Here is a 19,036-nt window from a genome sequence, read left to right on the forward strand (position 1 = left end):
AGGTTTATGTATCTCGGTCTCTACGTCCACGAACTATTGATTCTCAAATGCGGTACGTCGATAAATCTCTACGACTGTTGAACCTCTGTATCCTCAAGTCTTTAGGTCGCTAAATTCTTACATTCACAATTTTATACATTTACAAATTTCTACGTCCCCAAATTTCCACGCTTGCTAATTCTCACGTTTACAAGTTCCTACATCCCCAAATCTCCACGCTCCCTAATTCTCACGTCTCCAAATTCTCACGTCCCTAAATTCTGACGTCTCCAAATCCCTACGTCTTCAAATCTCTATGCCCCCAAAATTACTACGCCTCCAATTTCTAACGTCCCCGAATTCTCACGCCCCCGAATTCTCACGTCCCCAAATTTTCACGTCCCCAAATTCTCACGTTCCCAAATTCTCAGGTCCCCAATTTCTCACGTCCCCAAATTCCTACGTCTCCAAATCTCCACGCCCCCCAAATTACTACGCCTCCAATTTCTAATGTCCTCGAATTCTCACGTCCCCGAATTCTCACGTGCCCGAATTCTCACGTGCCCGAATTCTCACGTCCCCAAATTTTCACGTCCTCGAATTCTCACGTCCCCGAATTTTCACATCCCCGAATTCTCACGTCCCCGAATTCTCACGTCCCCGAATTTTCACGTCCCCGAATTCTCACGTCCCCGAATTCTCACGTCCCCAAATTCTCACGTCTCCAAATCTCTACGTCCCCCAAATTACTACGCCTCCAATTTCTAACGTCCCCAACTTCTAACATCCCCAAATTTCTATGTCTCCAAATCTCCTATAATCCAAAAACCTTAATCCCCGAATTCCCTATTCCCCTATTCCCTAAATCTCCAAATCTCCAAATCCCCAATACCCCAAATCCCCTAACTCCCCAACCCTCCAACTTGCAAATTAAACGTCGCACACCCGAATCTAACTTCACCATATTTCAATTAATTTTATCACAACACATTTTCCTCAAATTTCCAATAACAGTACAATAAATATTATTTGTTATATGTTGCTGCAAAGCGAGTATTACTTTCGCAATTAAAAATGACGTCAATCCGAAATATCTCGGACAGTTGCACGTGAAATTGATCTGCCATGCACAAAAAACGTGGAACATTCATTTGCTAAATTTTGAATATTCTTTTATACCGTGTTCATTCACAGCACCGCTATTTGTTGAAATATCCTTTATCGAAATGAAATCAGCTCGGCTAAATAACGTTTGACATCGTCTGAACAAAATAATAAATACGAAAATGTCTCTCGTTTTTAAATAATTCATCGTGCACCGAAAAGAACAGGTTTCCCATTTAATACCGCGAGAATAGAATAAACTGATGATTATTTTCGCTTGGTAAAAGTCAGATTTTAAAGCGTTTTTATTCGAAGGCATTGTGCATTTCAATCGAATAACTGCCTTGGGAAGACGTTCTGAAAGTCTTCCATCAACTGTGCTTTTATACTTCTCTTTATCTGCACGCGTTGATTCAAATCAACTTATCGATCTGCCTTTATGTTTCTTATCGCTCACTTTCAAGCAAAATTTCCTTTCCAAAGAAAACACCCGTTAAAATGGCTTCTGACTGTTAAATGTCAGTTTATTTCTTGTAAGAGATTGTTAAATTATGCTTGACATGATTTGATAGCGCATTTGATGCTGAAGGTTCAATAAAAGTATACGTTAAAATTCTTTGTATGTGGTGGATTGTCAAATAAAGTTAACAAGAATCATTTTTAAATAATTTCTCTTATGATTTGATGGTTTTGATGATGTCGCAAAGTATGTACGTCAAGATTTAAATATCAAGATTTAAAAAAATTAGTGCACTTTCGTCAATGTCTTTCATACAAAATGGCTGATTAGCCAATCATGAGAAAGATTGATAATTCTCGAAACATTTACTGACTGATATAATTTGATGACATAAAAGTATCACAAAAAAATACACATAGCATATGAATTTAAAGATCAAGGTTTTTTACGAATGACTGTATAAAGCTTTTAATATTTTTCTTATTATAAAGTGTTTATATTTTGAGAAAATTCAATCGAATAACAAAGTTGCTAATCCTTAATGAATCTTTTATATGATAGAAGTAATTCAACATTTTTTAACTAATTTTAATGAGCATTAATTTCAATGAATTTTGATTTAATGACGACGTTTGTATTTTAAGAAAATTTGATCGAACAAAGTTGCTAATCCTTAATGAACCTCTTATACAATGTAAATAATTCAACACTTTTCAACTAATTTTAATGAACATTAATTTCAATGAATTTTGATCTAATGATGACATCTGTATTTTAAGAAAATTTGATCGAACAAAGTTGCTAATCCACAATGAATCTCTTATACAATGTAAATAATTCAACACTTTTCAACTAATTTTAATGGACATTAATTTTAATGAATTTTAATTTAATAATGATGTCTGTATTTTAAGAAAATTCGATCGAACAAACTTGCTAATCCACAATGAATCTCTTTTACAATGTAAATAATTCATTAATTCAATTTACTTTTGAACTAATCAATGAATGAACATTATTTAAATTTTGATGTAATATCATACTCAAGATTTAAATAAATATAAATTGTTTCTCTGAAAGTGATGTGCAACTTTTGGACGAGTTTCATCGCGTGTACATGATAAAGTTTCACCTTTATAGTTTCTCTATCCGAGTGTCTACTATTCGATCTATTTATGACGGCGATAATTCCTTTCACAGGTTGTGCACTGCTCGTTCCACTTTCATCCTCTCGAATCGCCACCGAGTTTCCTGCGATCCTTTTTCCGCCGAGAACAAAAACCTCCCCCTGAACATATTGTGAATGTACGATTCGAAAGTGCGCACTGCGATTTAACGAGCTCCTATTTTTAATTCATGGTATAGTGACCATTAGTCATCAATAACGTTTCTGTATTGAAGCTCTCGTTTCGCAGGAACTAAAATTCTTTGAATCATGTTCTTAATGCTCTTTTCTCATTTGTGAATACTGTGGACGCTCTTCCGGATGGGATAGAAGGGTAGTCATTATGTTCATTATACTGAAAAGTTATTTGAATTTTTCATTTTTTAAATTTTTCAATTTTTCAGGATTTTTAGGTTATTCATTTCAATTTTTAGGTCATTCATTTTTTAATTTTAAATGTCAGTTTTTAAATTTTCAAAGTTAGTAAATTTACAAGCTCTCAATGTCTAAGAGCGACTTATCAAGTATCATATACTTCTAAATTATCAAATTTGGAATCCTGATATTTTCAAGACCTTAATCTCTAAAGTCCTGAATTTCTAAATCACCAAATTTCTAAAATTCCAAATTCTCAAATAGTAAATTTGTTAATCCTTAAATTGTCAAATTTCTGAATTCTCAAACCTTGAGTTTCTAAACATCCAAATTTTCAAATGTCCTGATTTCTAACATTTTCAAATTTCAAAACCATGAATTTTCAAAGCTTCAAAACCTAAATAATCCCAAATTACTAAAGATCCAAATTACCAAATGCCTAATTTCTGAACCCTTAAATTTCCAAACTCCCAAATCCCTAGAATCCCAGATTCTCAAATATTAAATTCCGAAATCTCCAAATTACCACATCCCCGAATTCTCAAAGCCCCAATACCTAAATCCCCGAATTTCCAAATATCCCAAATTTCTAAAAATCCAAATTCTCAAATGCCCCCAATCTCTGAACTCCCAAACTTCCAAATCCCCGAATTCCAAAAATACCAAATTTTCAAATATTAAATTCCTAAACCCCCAAATGTGCAAATCCCGAATTCTCAAAGCTCCAATACCTAAATCCCTAAATTTCTAAAAGTCCCAAATTTCTAAAAATGCAAATTCTCAAATATCCCTAATCTCAAAGCTCTCAACCTTCCAAATCCCCAAATTCCAAAAATACCAAGTTTTTAAATATTAAATTCCTAAATCCCCTAATTTCCAAATTCCGAATTCTTGAAGCTCCAGTACCTAAATCTCCAAATTCCTAAAAATCCAAATTACCAAATGACTGAATTTTCAAATCCCAACCCTCAAACCCCCAAATTTCCAAATCCCCAAAAATCTAAAATTGCAAAATCTCAAACATTCACTTCCCAAATCCCCCATTTCTCAAACCCCAAATTCAAACCGTATCCCTAAATTCCCCCACATCCAATCCTCAAATTCCCAAACTACCCTCACGTTAATAAACCTATCCCCAAACCCGTCCACTTCCCTCTCTGAATAATCCAACTTCGAAATGAATTTTGTATCGAATCCATATTCGATGGAATTCCGGCGTGCATAATGATTCTCGAGCATTTACAGAAAGCTGCAAGACCCGTTCACCCCGTGACTCTTATTAAAACTTTCGACCCTAGTTTTTCATTCGTGCACTGATAAATCTCGCGATATTGCTTGCAAAACCAATTTCCTCCATTCTAGAGAGGAAGATTTCTTTCTAATTTGAACAGTGTGTGCACTACAAAAAGGCACTTAACGGCTCTTCACCTTTACTTCCCTCCTATTCATCCATTACTTCTTTTCATCCTGTTTTCTCTATTTCTAGCCGTCTTTCTCCATCTTCGAGCCTTTCCTTTATACGTTTTTCTTCTTCAAAAGTGACCGTTGCTTTCGCTGTTATCTCCTGCTGAAGTGCTCCTCGTTCTCACTTCCCCTGCCTTTCTTCAGCTTCTTCCTCTTCCGCTTTACTGCCCTCCTCTGTGTCTTTTATAACTAATTACGACGGGATGAAAACCTTGTCTGGAACCGATGTCTTTGTGATTAATTAGCTTTCCAGCTGTCTGGATTGGGAATACTTCTTGGTATTCCCTTACGGGATGGTGGATGTTTAACCAACGTAACGAACGTAACAAGTGATTTATCGTCATGTTTTACGCCCGTGTATCATGGTTATCCGCAACCTCTGTCGGGGTATACTCCGATAACGTTGTTAGTGTCCTGATGTAATTTTTCCCCGCAAATATGCCACACGGTAAATACTCGGCAACACAAGGATAATTATTTCTCGTGCTTAGAGTTTTTATGCTAAGCTTCGGGAAATGAACCCTGTTATTTCGCTCTTATAAGTCTTTACCCTGCTTTATGAGCCTGGACATAAAGCTTATGACTTTCAACAGCGTTCAACATCCTAACAATTAAACCCTCTTTCTCTTGAGACTATATTATCACCGGTGTCAGAGAAGAATTTAATTAATGCGAGCGAATGTCAGAAACTTGCCTAACTTCTGCAATCTTCTTTCAGGATGTTGCAATAAAATTAATATTATTTCCCAATATGAATTACAGATACTACATTAATAATGGAACTTTTAATGGAGGCTTATTTATGCGAACTTTGGATTCCAATTTCGATTGTTGGAACTTCGAAATTTGGCGGGTTGGGAATTTAGAAGTTTAAGTTGTGGATAATTTGCAGAAGGTGAAATTTTGGGAAGTTGGGAACTTTGGGAATTTGTGAAATTGGGGAATGTGGGAACTGGGGAATGTAGGAATTAAGGAATGTGGGTATTGGGAAATTTAGGAATTGAGGAATGTGGGAATTGGGGATTGTGGGTATTGGGGAATGTGGGAATTGGGGAATGTGGGAATTGGGGAATGTTTGAATTGGGGAATGTGGGAATTGGAGAACGTGGGAATTGGGGAACGTGGGAATTGGGGAACATGGGAATTGGGGAATATGGTAATTGGCGAATGTGGGAATTGGGGAACGTGGGAATTGGGGAACGTGGGAATTGGGGAATGTGGGAATTGGGGAGACTGGGTATTGGGAAAATTTGGAACTCGGGGATGTGGGAATTGGGGAATGGGAACTCGGGAATGTGGGAATTGGGGAATATGGGAATTGGGGAATATGGGAATTGGGAAAATTTGGATCTCGGGGATGTGGGAATTGGGGAATGTGGGAACTCGGAAATATGGGAATTGGGTAATGTTGGAATTGGGAAATGTGAAAATTGGAAAATGTGGGAATTGGAGAATGTTGGAATTGGGAAATGTGGGAACTGGACAACGTGGGAATTGAGTAATGTGCAATTCCATCATTCTTCAACTACATTTTCTTTCGAAATATTCATTTCTCATCAAGCACTAAACAACACGAGGCAGTTTGGAACATTTCTAATCCACAGCCGCTGTCTATAAAGAGAAGCTTTTTGCAGCCCCGGCGCCAAATGCACATTTGTTGGGTTGCACCAATTTTGCGGTCACGATACAATCATTAACCATCTGTTCAGATAATTGCGTCGGCTGGATGCGACAGGTCATTACCGGAGTATAATCAGAAAGTTTTGTACGACCAATGGCTCGTTAGTCAGTTCCTTTCCAATAACTGTCGATTAATTGATCAAGTTTTGGCTGCTTATGAAACTCTGAGCGCCCTTGTCGGGACAACCGAGCCATGGAGTGTCATGAACCGAGTGCGAGCCCACTATTTTGGGAAAGAAAACTTTATTGAAATTTTGCGTTGATAGCTTTGTTATTCATGGGTATTTACTGAGTGAAACTCCTTGGATTTTATTTGTTACCTTACACTTTTTATTTAAGAACTTTTTGATTTATTTGTTAATTTTGCAGTGTGGATTTGTTTCTTCTAAATCACAAATCCTGATATATGAATATTAAATATTTTCTGAATGTATAATTAATTCTAACTTTTCTTTTTTTATGACAACTTGATAATTCTCAAATTACAGAGAGTTATCAGCAATATAATATTTAATTCAACATGCATGGAGCAATGCGAGTAATAGGAGATGTCTCCATCAAGAGTTATTTGTTACAAAAAACGGATTTATATTTCAAAATAAAATTGCGTTATCTATTCTCTGAAATTTCAAGTCCGATATTTAACACTCTGCTAACTTCACGAAAAATTGACCCAGATTTCAATATTTTTAGTAATATCACTACATCATTCGTATTTGTTCGTTATTGTTAGCACAAACCACGCCTCAGTGCACGCAATGAAAATTGTTTATTCGTGTAACATCGTCTCTATAAAATAGATGGCAAACTTCCGCAGCAACTCGACCAGATTTGTGTGTTGTGTTAGTCAAACTGTTAAATTAGTTTCCTGTCGCCAGTCACCGGTGGCCACCATAGCAATCAACGTGTTAAATCCCCACTTTCCTTACCGCTAAATCCTAAATGGAATGAACGATAGCTACTTCAAACACTTAATTATCCGTTCACAAAGTATTTAGCTTTGAACTGACCCACATGGACGAAACGTATCTCTCTGTTGTTTCTTTGTCATGCGATTTTTAGCCGATTTATGAACGGAACGAAACGAAACGTCATGAGAGAACAAAAAGAATTAATTCGTCCCAGTATCGTGATGCGTTCTCGCGAATCTCTAATTAGTTTTTCTCGCTAATTAAGCCGGCCGAGGAGTGAATAGAAAATGTCTGCAAAAATGATGGCTGTGTATGGTGAAAAATGGACAAAATTATATTGTGTTATTTTTATTCAAAATTATATGGTGAATATGTACATGTTTGTTGTGTACGTAGAGGTTTGGTTTTAAAAGTCACCTTTTTTGTAAAGATAACTAAATAAAATTTTTAATAAAATGTAACTAATATATTGACATAATATTTAATTTTATTTAATGAAAATTTCTATCTCACACAGTTTGGTTCAGTTGTAAAATTTGTAGAAGCCTGCAGGTCACGAGGAGTCTTTAAGACCTCCTCTTAAATTTAAACCGACAGACCGACTAAATCGCCAGCATGTAACCAACGTTTCACCGAAGATTGCGTGATAAAAAATGTAGCACGGATATAAGGAGAGCTAAGTGGTTAAAGTCTTATCAGATAGATGTGTCATGTATACATAAATGTTCAGAATTGATCACCTATGTCATAAGTTGGTGAAAATAAAATAGAATAAAACATAGATTGATAGATTATGAAATTGCAACAAATTATCATTTGAAGTTTACCTGTCAATGCGTCCATTTATTACTGCATATCAATCAAATTTTATTGCGCGTCGTTCATACTTTATTGCACACAAATCATATTTTATCGCAAATAAATCGTGTTTTGTTACATTATCAAATAAACGTGAACACAATTCGGTAAACGTTAAAGTCAGGACGATGTAATTGGAGGCAAACATTTATCTCGATGGAATAGTTTTGATGGCGGATTGTGCCACTCACCTTCAGTTTGAAGTTCGCCCCCTGGCAACGGTTGTTCCTTCCACAAGTTGGACACGATCCATCACAGTTTCTCTCAGTTGGTACAGAAGTCAACGTTCTTCTAAAATGATACCTCGACGTGTTCTGACTCGACAGATTTCGCGACAGAGTTCATCGCACGCTCGATCACACGCACGAGTTTCAACAACGACTCATTTTTTCCACCTGGCACTTTTCAAAGGGTTCATTCGCTATTTCCGTGTCACCTAGTTCCGCTAATGTGCTGACATTTCAACGAAGAGAAAATGACTCTCGGAGCTCATGACACGAAATTTAACAGTCGGAAAGAAATTTAGTAATCTTTAATTTCGAGGGATAAACTCGTTCATCGCGAAATGTGCAACTTTTATTTGGTTGTAACTGTTGCAAAATCCACGGATATTCGACGAACGAGAGATCCTGAAGAGGATGCGAGCTAAGGTCCAGCCGAATGTAGCAACGCGTGTACACTGAAGGAACTTGCGATGCGAGGGCGCCGGCTTGAACCGCATCAGCCCCTCTTCCCGACACCCCACGCGTCGCGCATTCTCTTATCAGAGCCTGCGTTTCGGAATTTTGCCCTATCTGGATAACCTTCTGATAGTACATTGCCTGGGAAGTCAAGAAATTCTCAAGGAACGAGTTAATTATATCTTCAATTTTAACGCATCGTTGGTCGGCAATTTTAACACGTCTTTCACCCGGGCAATTTTAACACGTCTTTCACCCGGGCAATTTTAACACGTCTTTCACCCGGCAATTTTAACACGTCGCTGACGGGCAATTTTACACGGGTCGTGTCACCGACTGTTACCTCGTAATTAAATATGAAAATGCAATAATTTAAATGGACGGTATACTTCGCGCACAATTATAATTAAACTTCGTATCTGTATATTTTTGGGAGGATAAACTTTGCTGCAGATGCTGCATCATGCACAAAGAGTTTATGACAAAATATGTTTTACTATTAATATGTATACTTGTATTTTTCTAAATAAAGTATTTTTATACTTTAAATTTTAGTTATTTCTGAAATTGTGTAGGAAATTAAGTTATCGTTTTCTGTTCTTTTGGAGTAATTTATATTATATGATTTTGATGTTCAAAGAATGAGGTGAGCAAAGTGATAAGACATGTTTGAACTACATCATTTTTTGGTGTAATGTAATGTATAATATGAAAGTGAATACTAGATGATTTTTGTTATAATTTAAACTTGAGAATTAGATAAGGTATTGTGAGTTGCAACTTCTGTAATTATGTGAGGTTGAAAGTTCAACAACTTCGGTAACAAAGTAAAGTTGTAAATCATATAACTTTAGTAATAAAGTTAGTTTGCTAATTAGACAACATCAGCAATAATGTAAACATGAAAATTAGACAATGGCGCTAATAATATAAACCTGAAAATTGGATAACCTCAGTAATAATATAAACTTGTAATTTGAATAACTTCAGTAATAATGCAAACTTGAAAAGTGAATAACTTTATTAATGACATAAACCTGAAAGTTAGACAACATTACCAATAATGTAATCCTGAAAATTACACAACGTCAGTAATAATATAAACTCGTAAATTAAATGACTCCAGTAATAACCTAAACTTGAAAATTGAATAACTTTATTAATAATATAAACCTGAAAATTAGACAACATTACCAATAATGTAATCCTGAAAATTACACAACGTCAGTAATAATATAAACTTGTAAATTAAATAACTTCAGTAATAATGTAAACCTGAAAATGAGACAATGTTAATAATAATATAAACTTGTAAATTACATAACTTTAGTAATAATACAAACTTGAAAATTGAATAACTTCATTAATAATATAAACCTGAAAATTAGACAACATTACCAATAATGTAATCCTGAAAATTACACAACGTCAGTAATAATATAAACTCGCAAATTAAATAACTCCAGTAATAACCTAAACTTGAAAATTGAATAACTTCATTAATAATATAAATGTAAAAATTAGACATCACTAATAATATAAACTCGTAAATTAAATAACTTCAGCAATAACATAAACTTGAAAATTAAATAACTTCAGTAATAACCTAAACTTGAAAATTGAATAACTTTATTAATAATATAAACCTGAAAATTAGACAACATTACCAATAATGTAATCCTGAAAATTACACAACGTCAGTAATAATATAAACTCGTAAATTAAATGACTCCAGTAATAACCTAAACTTGAAAATTGAATAACTTCATTAATAATATAAATGTAAAAATTAGACATCACTAATAATATAAACTCGTAAATTAAATAACTTCAGTAATAACATAAACTTGAAAATGAAATAACTTCAGTAATAACCTAAACCTGAAAATTGAATAACTTCTGAAAATTAGACAACTTCACTAACAATGTAAACTTCACTAACATTGAAAACCAGACAAATTCCACGGCAATGTTAAAAAGCTATGAAAAAATGATTGTATGAGTTCATAAAGGAGATAAGCCAGGAATTTTTGAAAAATCTCGCAAACGATTTAAATATTCATAGGCGCTTCTGATTTCGTTCTACCAATTATAAGTTAACCTTGCTTAACTTTACCGACGCGAGCTTAATGAATTTCCCGCCATACGATTATTGCATAATAAATTCTAACTAAGCTTGATGGTTTCCGTGAAAGCTGCAATAAATTCCAACGTTTTACGCCTGTGCATAAATTACACCGGTAAATAGAAGATATTTATCACGTATGTTTTGGAATACTAATGTAAAGTCTAAATTGCTTCAACAGGTTTCCAAACTTTTCTCTTCATTTATTTGAACTTTAAATCGTGTCGTTAATTACAGTCGATACAAAAGTAAAGCGTTTCAATTTAAATAAATAAACTGTAAATGTTTTAACATATTTAATTCAAACGATGGATTCGCAAATTGATCGCTAAATTATTTGCAGGCGATCCTAAATTATTTTCGTTCTTAAATTGTTTATAAACGTTGATAAACGTTTCAATGCGCGCATATCGGCTTTTTAAAACGTAGGAAAGCATTCTCATTTTTCGCAGAGCAATAAAAGTTAACAAACACGAGAGAAATTTTTCTGGTAGCCTCAGGGATTCACTAAACGAGCACATCCCGTTGTTTGGCAGGAAAAATTCCATTTCCTATGTTTGAAGATGATGCGCAATCGGAGACAGTCTCTTCGACGAAGATTAAAAACTTATTCCTCTATAAAACAAACTGGTAGAGACGTTAAAAACATATAGGAAACGATAAGAACGCATGGAATAATATTTCGCAACGATTTGAAATTACGTAGCGAAATCGATAAAATTTTTTATCGATCTGAGAGATATAATTGAAGTACGCAAATAAGCGTTTACATGAATTTTAATTTATACATTTCTGTCGCGAGACAAAATTTACCAGGGTGAAAATATTCACTGGAAAGTTTTTTTTTAACGCGGGGTGAAATTCTACTTCCTGTAAGATTAATAAAAAATTAAAATTGCATAGTGCTACCTGGGAATGCTCTTGGACACAAATTTTTGTAACGAGAATCATGTTCAACCAACTGAATTATTTTAATAAAGTACCGTGATATTAACTGTTAGTTACAGGACTTTAATTAATGTCTCGTTATCGTGCAATTATTTTAGTAGAACTGTTTGCGAAAAGGGTGACTCGTTGAATAACGTAAAACTGCAGGGTGGATAATTGTAATAAAAAAACATGGGAGTTAACTTATTATTTATGTTTAATTAACGTGATCGACGTATTGATGTGACATAAAGATTTATGTTCTTTTAAATGTACGAACGTGAGAATTTACTTAACGTGAAAATTTATGTGAAAAATGTAACGCACAAATTTAATATAAATCTCTTGATATTAAATATTCTTGAAAAATATCAGAATGTCCCATACATGATAAATAAAAAAAAATAATTTTTGGTGTTCTGTTGAAGTAACAACATAATTCAAGTAGAATGAGTCAATGCAATGTCAGACCTGTTTCCTATACAGCAAGTAGTATAAGTCAACAAAAAGTCAAACCAGAGGTAAAATCACACAAAATTTCAGTTTAAGTTCTGTGATTAAAAATTGTAGATAATTAAATTTAAAAATGTAGACTTTCTAAACTTTCCACTTTGAAATTAGTAAAGTTTCAAACTAAAAATCTTTCAATTATCGAGTATCTCTGTTTGAACTAATGTTTCGTTTACAACGTCCCGATATATGTATATTAGCAATTTGTAATTCAAATTTGATCGTCGAAAATAAACAATGAGAATATTTATGCATTCACGGAATAAAATAGAAAAATAGTCGATGTACAAAAATTCTGTGGTAACATTTTTCCGAGAATATCATATATGAATTTTCAGACCATGTTCGAAAAGCAATTCGTGTGAATGGGTTACCATGTAGGCAGTGACAACATCAAAGCCTTCGTTAAATTCGTTATTTCTCTTTAAACTATACGTTGGCAGTTTTACGTTCATCCGGGGACGCATTTATCTTTTAATGAAAACGAAACATGAAAAACGCCTGTCGTAAACCGCGATAGTCACGGATAATTTAGTTCGGGACGTTTAATTATGATTTTCAGTTCAAATTCTGTAGAATTAGGGGAGCAGGCAATTAGGAAGTAGGATGAAAATCGAGAACTAGAAAAGTGGAGTATTTTTAGAAGGTTAGGAGTCATGTGAAATTTTGGGAAATTTAGGAATTGGGAAATGTGGGAATTGGGAAGTGTGGGAATTGGAGAATGTGGGAATTGGGGAATGTGGGAATTGGGGAATGTGGGCATTGGGGATTGTGGGAATTGGGGAATGTGGGTATTGGGGATTGTGGGAATTGGGGAATGTGGGAATTGGGGAATGTGGGAATTGGGGAATGTGGGATTTGGGGAACGTGGGAATTGGGGAATGTGGAAATTGGGCAACGTGGAAATTGGGGAATGTGGGAATGGGGGAAATTTGAAATTGGGGAATGTGAGAATTGGGGAACGTGGGAATTGGGGAACGTGGGAATTGGGGAACGTGGGAATTGGAGAACGTGGGAATTGGGGAACGTGGGAATTGGGAAATGTGGGAACAGGGGAACGTGGGAATTGGGGAACGTGGGAATTGGGGAATGTGAGAATTGGGGAACGTGGGAATTGGGCAACGTGGAAATTCGAAAACGTTGGAATTGGGGAACGTGGGAATTGGGGAACGTGGGAATTGGGGAATGTGGGAATTGGGGAATTGGGGAGATTGGAAATTGGGGATATTTCGAATTGGGGAGATTGGGATTGGTTAGGAGAGATATGCAATTGTAAAATCAGACTTTCAGAGTTTTTCAGTTCAGAGTTTCAGAAGACAGGAAATCAGACGAGTAAAGCTGGCAATTAGAAAACCAGAAAAGTGAGAAGCTAAGAAATTAGGAAATTATAATTAACTAGAAAACTATGAAGCTAGAAACCAAAAAAATAAAAAGCCAAGAAATGAAAATATTAAAAAGTTATGAGTCCCGAAAGAAAGAAGATAAGAAAGTGAAAAAGCAGTTAAATAAACATAAACTTCGCATTCATAAAACCGCATGAAATGAAAAATAGATGACAAGAGTACGTAACAGGTGGATATTTACAGTGAACACTGTGGGCAACCGCAGTTTGTTTGTCAAACAAATGGTCCTCTGACGTTGCTGAGAAATTGTTGTAATTGAAACAACAGAGAACAAAATGGAAATTTGGGAAACGTTCGTGTAACATGTAGCTAAGCGAGGTAGAATTGTTACAGCATTCAAAACTGTTATTTACTAGTTTCCTCTTTGAAGCACGTTCAATATTGATTTTTGAACATCGTTAAACCCAGTTTCTTATCGTAGATTCGAAACAATCGAATCGATCGTTTGATCCACAAAAAGCAGTGGTATCTTGATTAACGTAGCTTTCGCTTTACAGAGGAGGTTCAATTTTGCGCCAATGCGAGCTTCAATTGCTTCGATTTGTCTGATCCCGTTTATACGATTCAACTGTGCTCGGTGTCCAATCGCAATGCCAGCAATTATTTTCGAGCAAACAAGTTATGAACAGGAACTTAATCTCGGCTTTGTGTCGTTCGGTTTAACGATCGGAACAATTATTCAGGATTGTAAAATTTAATTAGACGGTTTTTTATTAATCGTTTTATTGATGCTGTCGTCTTTGGGGATGTCTCATGATTGGAAACGATGTCGTAATTCTTCAATTTATAACGAAGACATTATTCTGTATTTTTTATTTATCTTGGACAAGTGTCTGATTCAATCATCTTTACAAATATATTTTTTGTGATGTTACAATTTTTCAATTTTGGGAGAATTATGTTTCTGTTTCATTTATACAAATTTTTATGCAAGTGATTTAATTGACTCATTAATTTTTATTATTATATCTCTCACAATATTATAAGTCTTTCTTCTAAATTTGCAATGAAGAGAACGATAATTTTATATTCTTTATTTATGGAACTTTTGTGCAAGTGGCTATTAATTTAATCATCTTTTGAAACGTACTTTTTGTGATGTTAAAATTATTAAATTTTGAGGAAACGATATTTCTATTTCATTCATAAAAACTTTCGTACAAGTGATTTAATTGACTCATTAATTTTTGTTATTATATTTTTCGCAATATTATAATTCTTTCTCCTAAATGAACGATCCACTTAATTTATAAAACTTCATGAAACACATTTTTTAATCGTAATACACAGCATAAAGTGCACGTTCTTCAAGAAATGCAATATGAGACCTTTGAGCTGACTATTTCCACTTCAAAAGCAAGGTACAACAAATACAGCACAAGACGACACCGGTTTACCGGATTACTCGAGCTTTATTCATTTTAATCCACTCTTATATACGTTAACAGTACCCGCCAAGGAATACAAATGTTAAGTTTTATATCTTCGATTTCAGAAAGAAGAAACTGATGATTCGATGCTCTTCTCGTTTCTGTAGCATCGAATGTAACCTCTCTAATTGCCTTTTCGATTCGTACAAGAAACAAGTTAAATCCCTGCTCGTAGATCGAATCCTTGGAGCTAAAAAGAGATTTCGAGGTCTCATCGTACGCTGGGATTCGAAGTAGAAAGCACTTTGAGAGGTATCCATCTTGTGCTTGAGGAACTTTCCACTTCTGACTCGTTTCCTCTTTTATTTGTAAATGGTCTTCGGTTTCTCTTAATAGCTCTATTAGATTCATACGTTATGTGGTGTTTGTACCTGAAAATGGAAGCACTTTGTGAAAAATTATGAGCAATCATAATTTAATATATTGACGATGAACCTACAAGGTTATGTCTTTTTGAAAATCAGATAAAAAGACAAGTAAATCAAGAACAAAACATAAGAGGTAGAGTATACTTTTATTCTTCGTGTCAACAAAAATCAAGATGTAATTTTTATTTTCGACAACAATAAATTTCATGAGAATTCATACGAAGGACATAAATCTACAGACAAATTACTTCCTAATTGAAGCTGAGATTAAAAGAAATGTAAATGAAGGATAAAACATGAATTAGTATATATATTAACTCTTCATCTCCATATGAAACAAAGAACTTCTTAACAAATTCTGTAATTTAAAATTACAATAAAATAAAAAAAAATAACAATAAAATAAATGTGTCTGAAAAGTCAGACACATTGAACGTTGAATAATGTTTTCTACAAATGCGATGACTAATGAATGAGATCTACTGAAAGTACCCTAACTATAAAGGAGTTAATTGCGTCTTGAAAGAAAGATCCTCCGAGAGAAGGTTGAAGTTGACACCGAAAGTGTGGTTAAACCGTAAAGTTTCGAAAGTTGGAACCGTAGTCGAAGATGCTGTAAAGTTTCTGGTTAAAGATAATATCAGGAGTTAAAGTGTTTCAAGTTGATATGCTGATTTCACGCCTTGTGATAAGTGGCATTATAAATTGATGCTATAGCAAACGTTGAAATAATGGATGGCACCGATGGATCATACATATGAAGTGTTTCATTTCCTGGATCATCAGCAATTCATGGAAAGGTTATGGAGAAGGAAGTTCGGTCCTCTTTGAACTTTGAAGGAAAGGCTCTTCGAAACTTCTGTAATTTCTTACCCGGTGCGAATGGCGTTTAACGCTTGTCTTTACATTTATGTATGCGGAGTATTTCAATTTAAGATTTCCTAACAATACTTCTTTCGATTTAAAATTGTGAATCTGCGTTTGCTGTGAATTGTTGAGATTCTGGGATTCTGGGGATGAAGGGATTTTAGGGGGTTGGGATTTTGGGGATGAGAGGATTTTAGGGGGTTGGGATATGATGTATTGGGGGTTGGGTGGTTTAGGATGGAGGGAGTTGTAGCTTTTAGGGTTTTGGAATTTTGGGATATTGGAATGTGGGAATTTTGGGGCGGTGAAAGTTTGGAATTTTGTAATGTGGGGGGTTGGGTTTTTGAGAAGTTGTGAGTTTGGAATTTAGGGATTTTGGGGCGTTGAGGGTTTGGAATTTTGCAACGTGGTGATTTTGAGATTTTGGCGCGTTAAGAGTTGAGAATTTAGAGATTTTGGGACGTTGAGACGACGGAATTTTAGAATGTGGGGATTTCAGAATTTTGGGACATTGAGAGTTTAGAAATTTGTAACGTGGGGGGTTGGAGATTTTGGGACGTTGAGAGTTTGGAATTTAGAAATTTTGGGGCGTTGAGAGTTTGGAAATTTGCAACGTGGTGATTTGGAGATTTTGGGGCGTTGAGAGGTGGGAATTTAGAGATTTTGGAGCGTTAAGATATCGGAATTTTAGAGTGTGGCAATTTGGGAGTTTCGGGACGTTGAGAGTTTGGAAATTTGTAATATGGGGGGTTGGAGATTTTGAGACGTTGAGATTTTGGAATCTAGGGATTTTGGGGCGTTGAGAGTTTGGAATTTTGCAACGTGGTGATTTAGCGATTTTGGGGCGTTGAGAATTTGGAATTTTGCAATGTGGTGATTTAGGGATTTTGGGGCGTTGAGAATTTGGAATTTTGCAACGTAGTGATTTAGCGATTTTGGAGCATTGAGACATCGGAAATTTGCAACGTGGGGATTTGGAGATTTTGGGGCGTTGAGAGTTGGAAATTTAGGGATTTTGGGGCATTGAGGCATCGGAATTTTAGAATGTGGGGATTTGGAGATTTTGGGGCGTTGAGAGTTGGGAATTTAGGGAGTTTGAGGCGTTGAGACTTCGGAAATTTGCAACGTGGTGATTTGTACATTTTGGGGCATTGGGAATTGTTTGTTATAGAAAAGTATAATTGTAACAAATAATCGAAGCATATCATTGACACTACCATTTTCAATTAAATCCCTTCCCACATATTTATTTATATTTTCCCACACTCTTTTTCATAACCGCGTAATAATTCACTAAATTTTGCAATCCCCGTTAATTTCAAAGTCCATCCTACCGTAAAAACTTGCAAAAAGTTTGGCATGGAATGCTTCGCAGAGTAAATTCAAACTGTCAATATATATTTAAATCCGTTTCGCTAAAGCTTTGAGGGATGAAAAACATAAATATTTAATGACGCCCGTTATCGCTGAAAGCAATGATGCATTACCAAAGCGAATTTCTTTCGTGTAATCGTATCAAACAGACTCTTTCGTATTTAATTCCTCTAATTATATCTTTTAAAAGACCAGCTTTTACTTTGTGTTCAGAAATTACCTTCACTTTGATGATACATAGATTTGAGTCCTGTTAGAAATGGCAGAGCAACTTTTTTTCCTGTAAAACATTTTTTTATCCCCATTACGGTTCGTTGCTCGACTTAAAATTTTCAATCCTTTTTCAACGAGTTCGCTGCGGAAGTTCCGATTAAAACCTCCGGCCACAGAATTAATCAACTCGTCAGAAGATTTAACGAAACCGCCGGAAGTAATTGCTGAGCAGACTCGTAATCGTCTCGCGATTCTCACATTTAGCCGTTCGATTAATACGAACCGTTACACTCGAGATTTCGGGACTCGAAATCTGATTAACCCTTTCTATTCTGTGAACTTTGGTCGCTAACCTCGAACAACTTAAAGCTCTAACATTTCAAATTGTAACGTTCGATGATACGGAACATTTCAAATTGTAACGTTCGATGATACGGAAGTTTCAAAAATAAATTTTGCAAAATTTAGAATTATAAATTGGAACAATTTCGAGATTTAGCAAGTGTTTCATTTTTATGTTACAACGGGTTAAAATTCTAAGATATCGCGATGAAGAGGTTTTAGCTTAAACTTCTCAAATTTTCAACTTCTCGAATTCCCAACTTCTCAAATTCCCAACTTCTCAAATTTCCAACTTCTCAAATTCCCAACTTCTCAAATTCCGAATTTCTCAAGTTCGCAACTTCTCAAATTCCCAACTTCTCAATTTTCCAACTTCTCAAATTTCCAATTTCTCAAGTTCCCAACTTCTCAAATTCCCAACTTCTCAAATTCCCAACTTCTCAAATTCCCAACTTCTCAAATTCCCAACTTCTCAAATTCCCAACTTCTCAAATTTCCAACTTCTCAAGTCCCCAACTTCTCAAATTTCCAACTTCTCAAATTCCCAACTTCTCAAATTCCCAACTTCTCAAATTTCCAACTTCTCAAGTCCCCAACTTCTCAAATTTCCAACTTCTCAAATTCCCAACTTCTCAAATTCCCAACTTCTCAAATTTCCAACTTCTCAAATTCCCAACTTCTCAAATTCCCAACTTCTCAAATTTCCAACTTCTCAAATTCCAATTTCTCAAATTTCCAACTTCTCAAATTTCCAACTTCTCAAATTCCCAACTTCTCAAATTCCCAACTTCTCAAGTCCCC

The 19,036-nt window shown here is 35.0% G+C and overlaps 1 protein-coding gene and 1 long non-coding RNA gene across 3 annotated transcripts in view; both read right to left on the reverse strand.

Moving 5' to 3' along the window:
* The window catches only part of Glurb (metabotropic glutamate receptor B), a 300,574-nt gene extending 291,925 nt beyond the window's left edge, over positions 1 to 8,649 (reverse strand). Inside the window, exon 1 of the mRNA XM_012285055.2 lies at positions 8,188 to 8,649. The gene's annotated coding sequence lies outside the window, so the exon portion shown is untranslated. The remainder of the gene's footprint in view (positions 1 to 8,187) is intronic.
* A 6,222-nt stretch (positions 8,650 to 14,871) lies between these two features.
* The window catches only part of LOC143264571 (uncharacterized), a 33,222-nt gene continuing 29,057 nt past the window's right edge, over positions 14,872 to 19,036 (reverse strand). For both annotated transcript variants that reach the window (XR_013038325.1, XR_013038324.1), the window contains exon 2: positions 14,872 to 15,442. This is a non-coding gene — a long non-coding RNA (uncharacterized LOC143264571). The remainder of the gene's footprint in view (positions 15,443 to 19,036) is intronic.

This window comes from Megachile rotundata, chromosome 6 (genome assembly GCF_050947335.1).
Source record: "Megachile rotundata isolate GNS110a chromosome 6, iyMegRotu1, whole genome shotgun sequence".
Classification (NCBI taxonomy): Eukaryota; Metazoa; Arthropoda; class Insecta; order Hymenoptera; family Megachilidae; genus Megachile; species Megachile rotundata.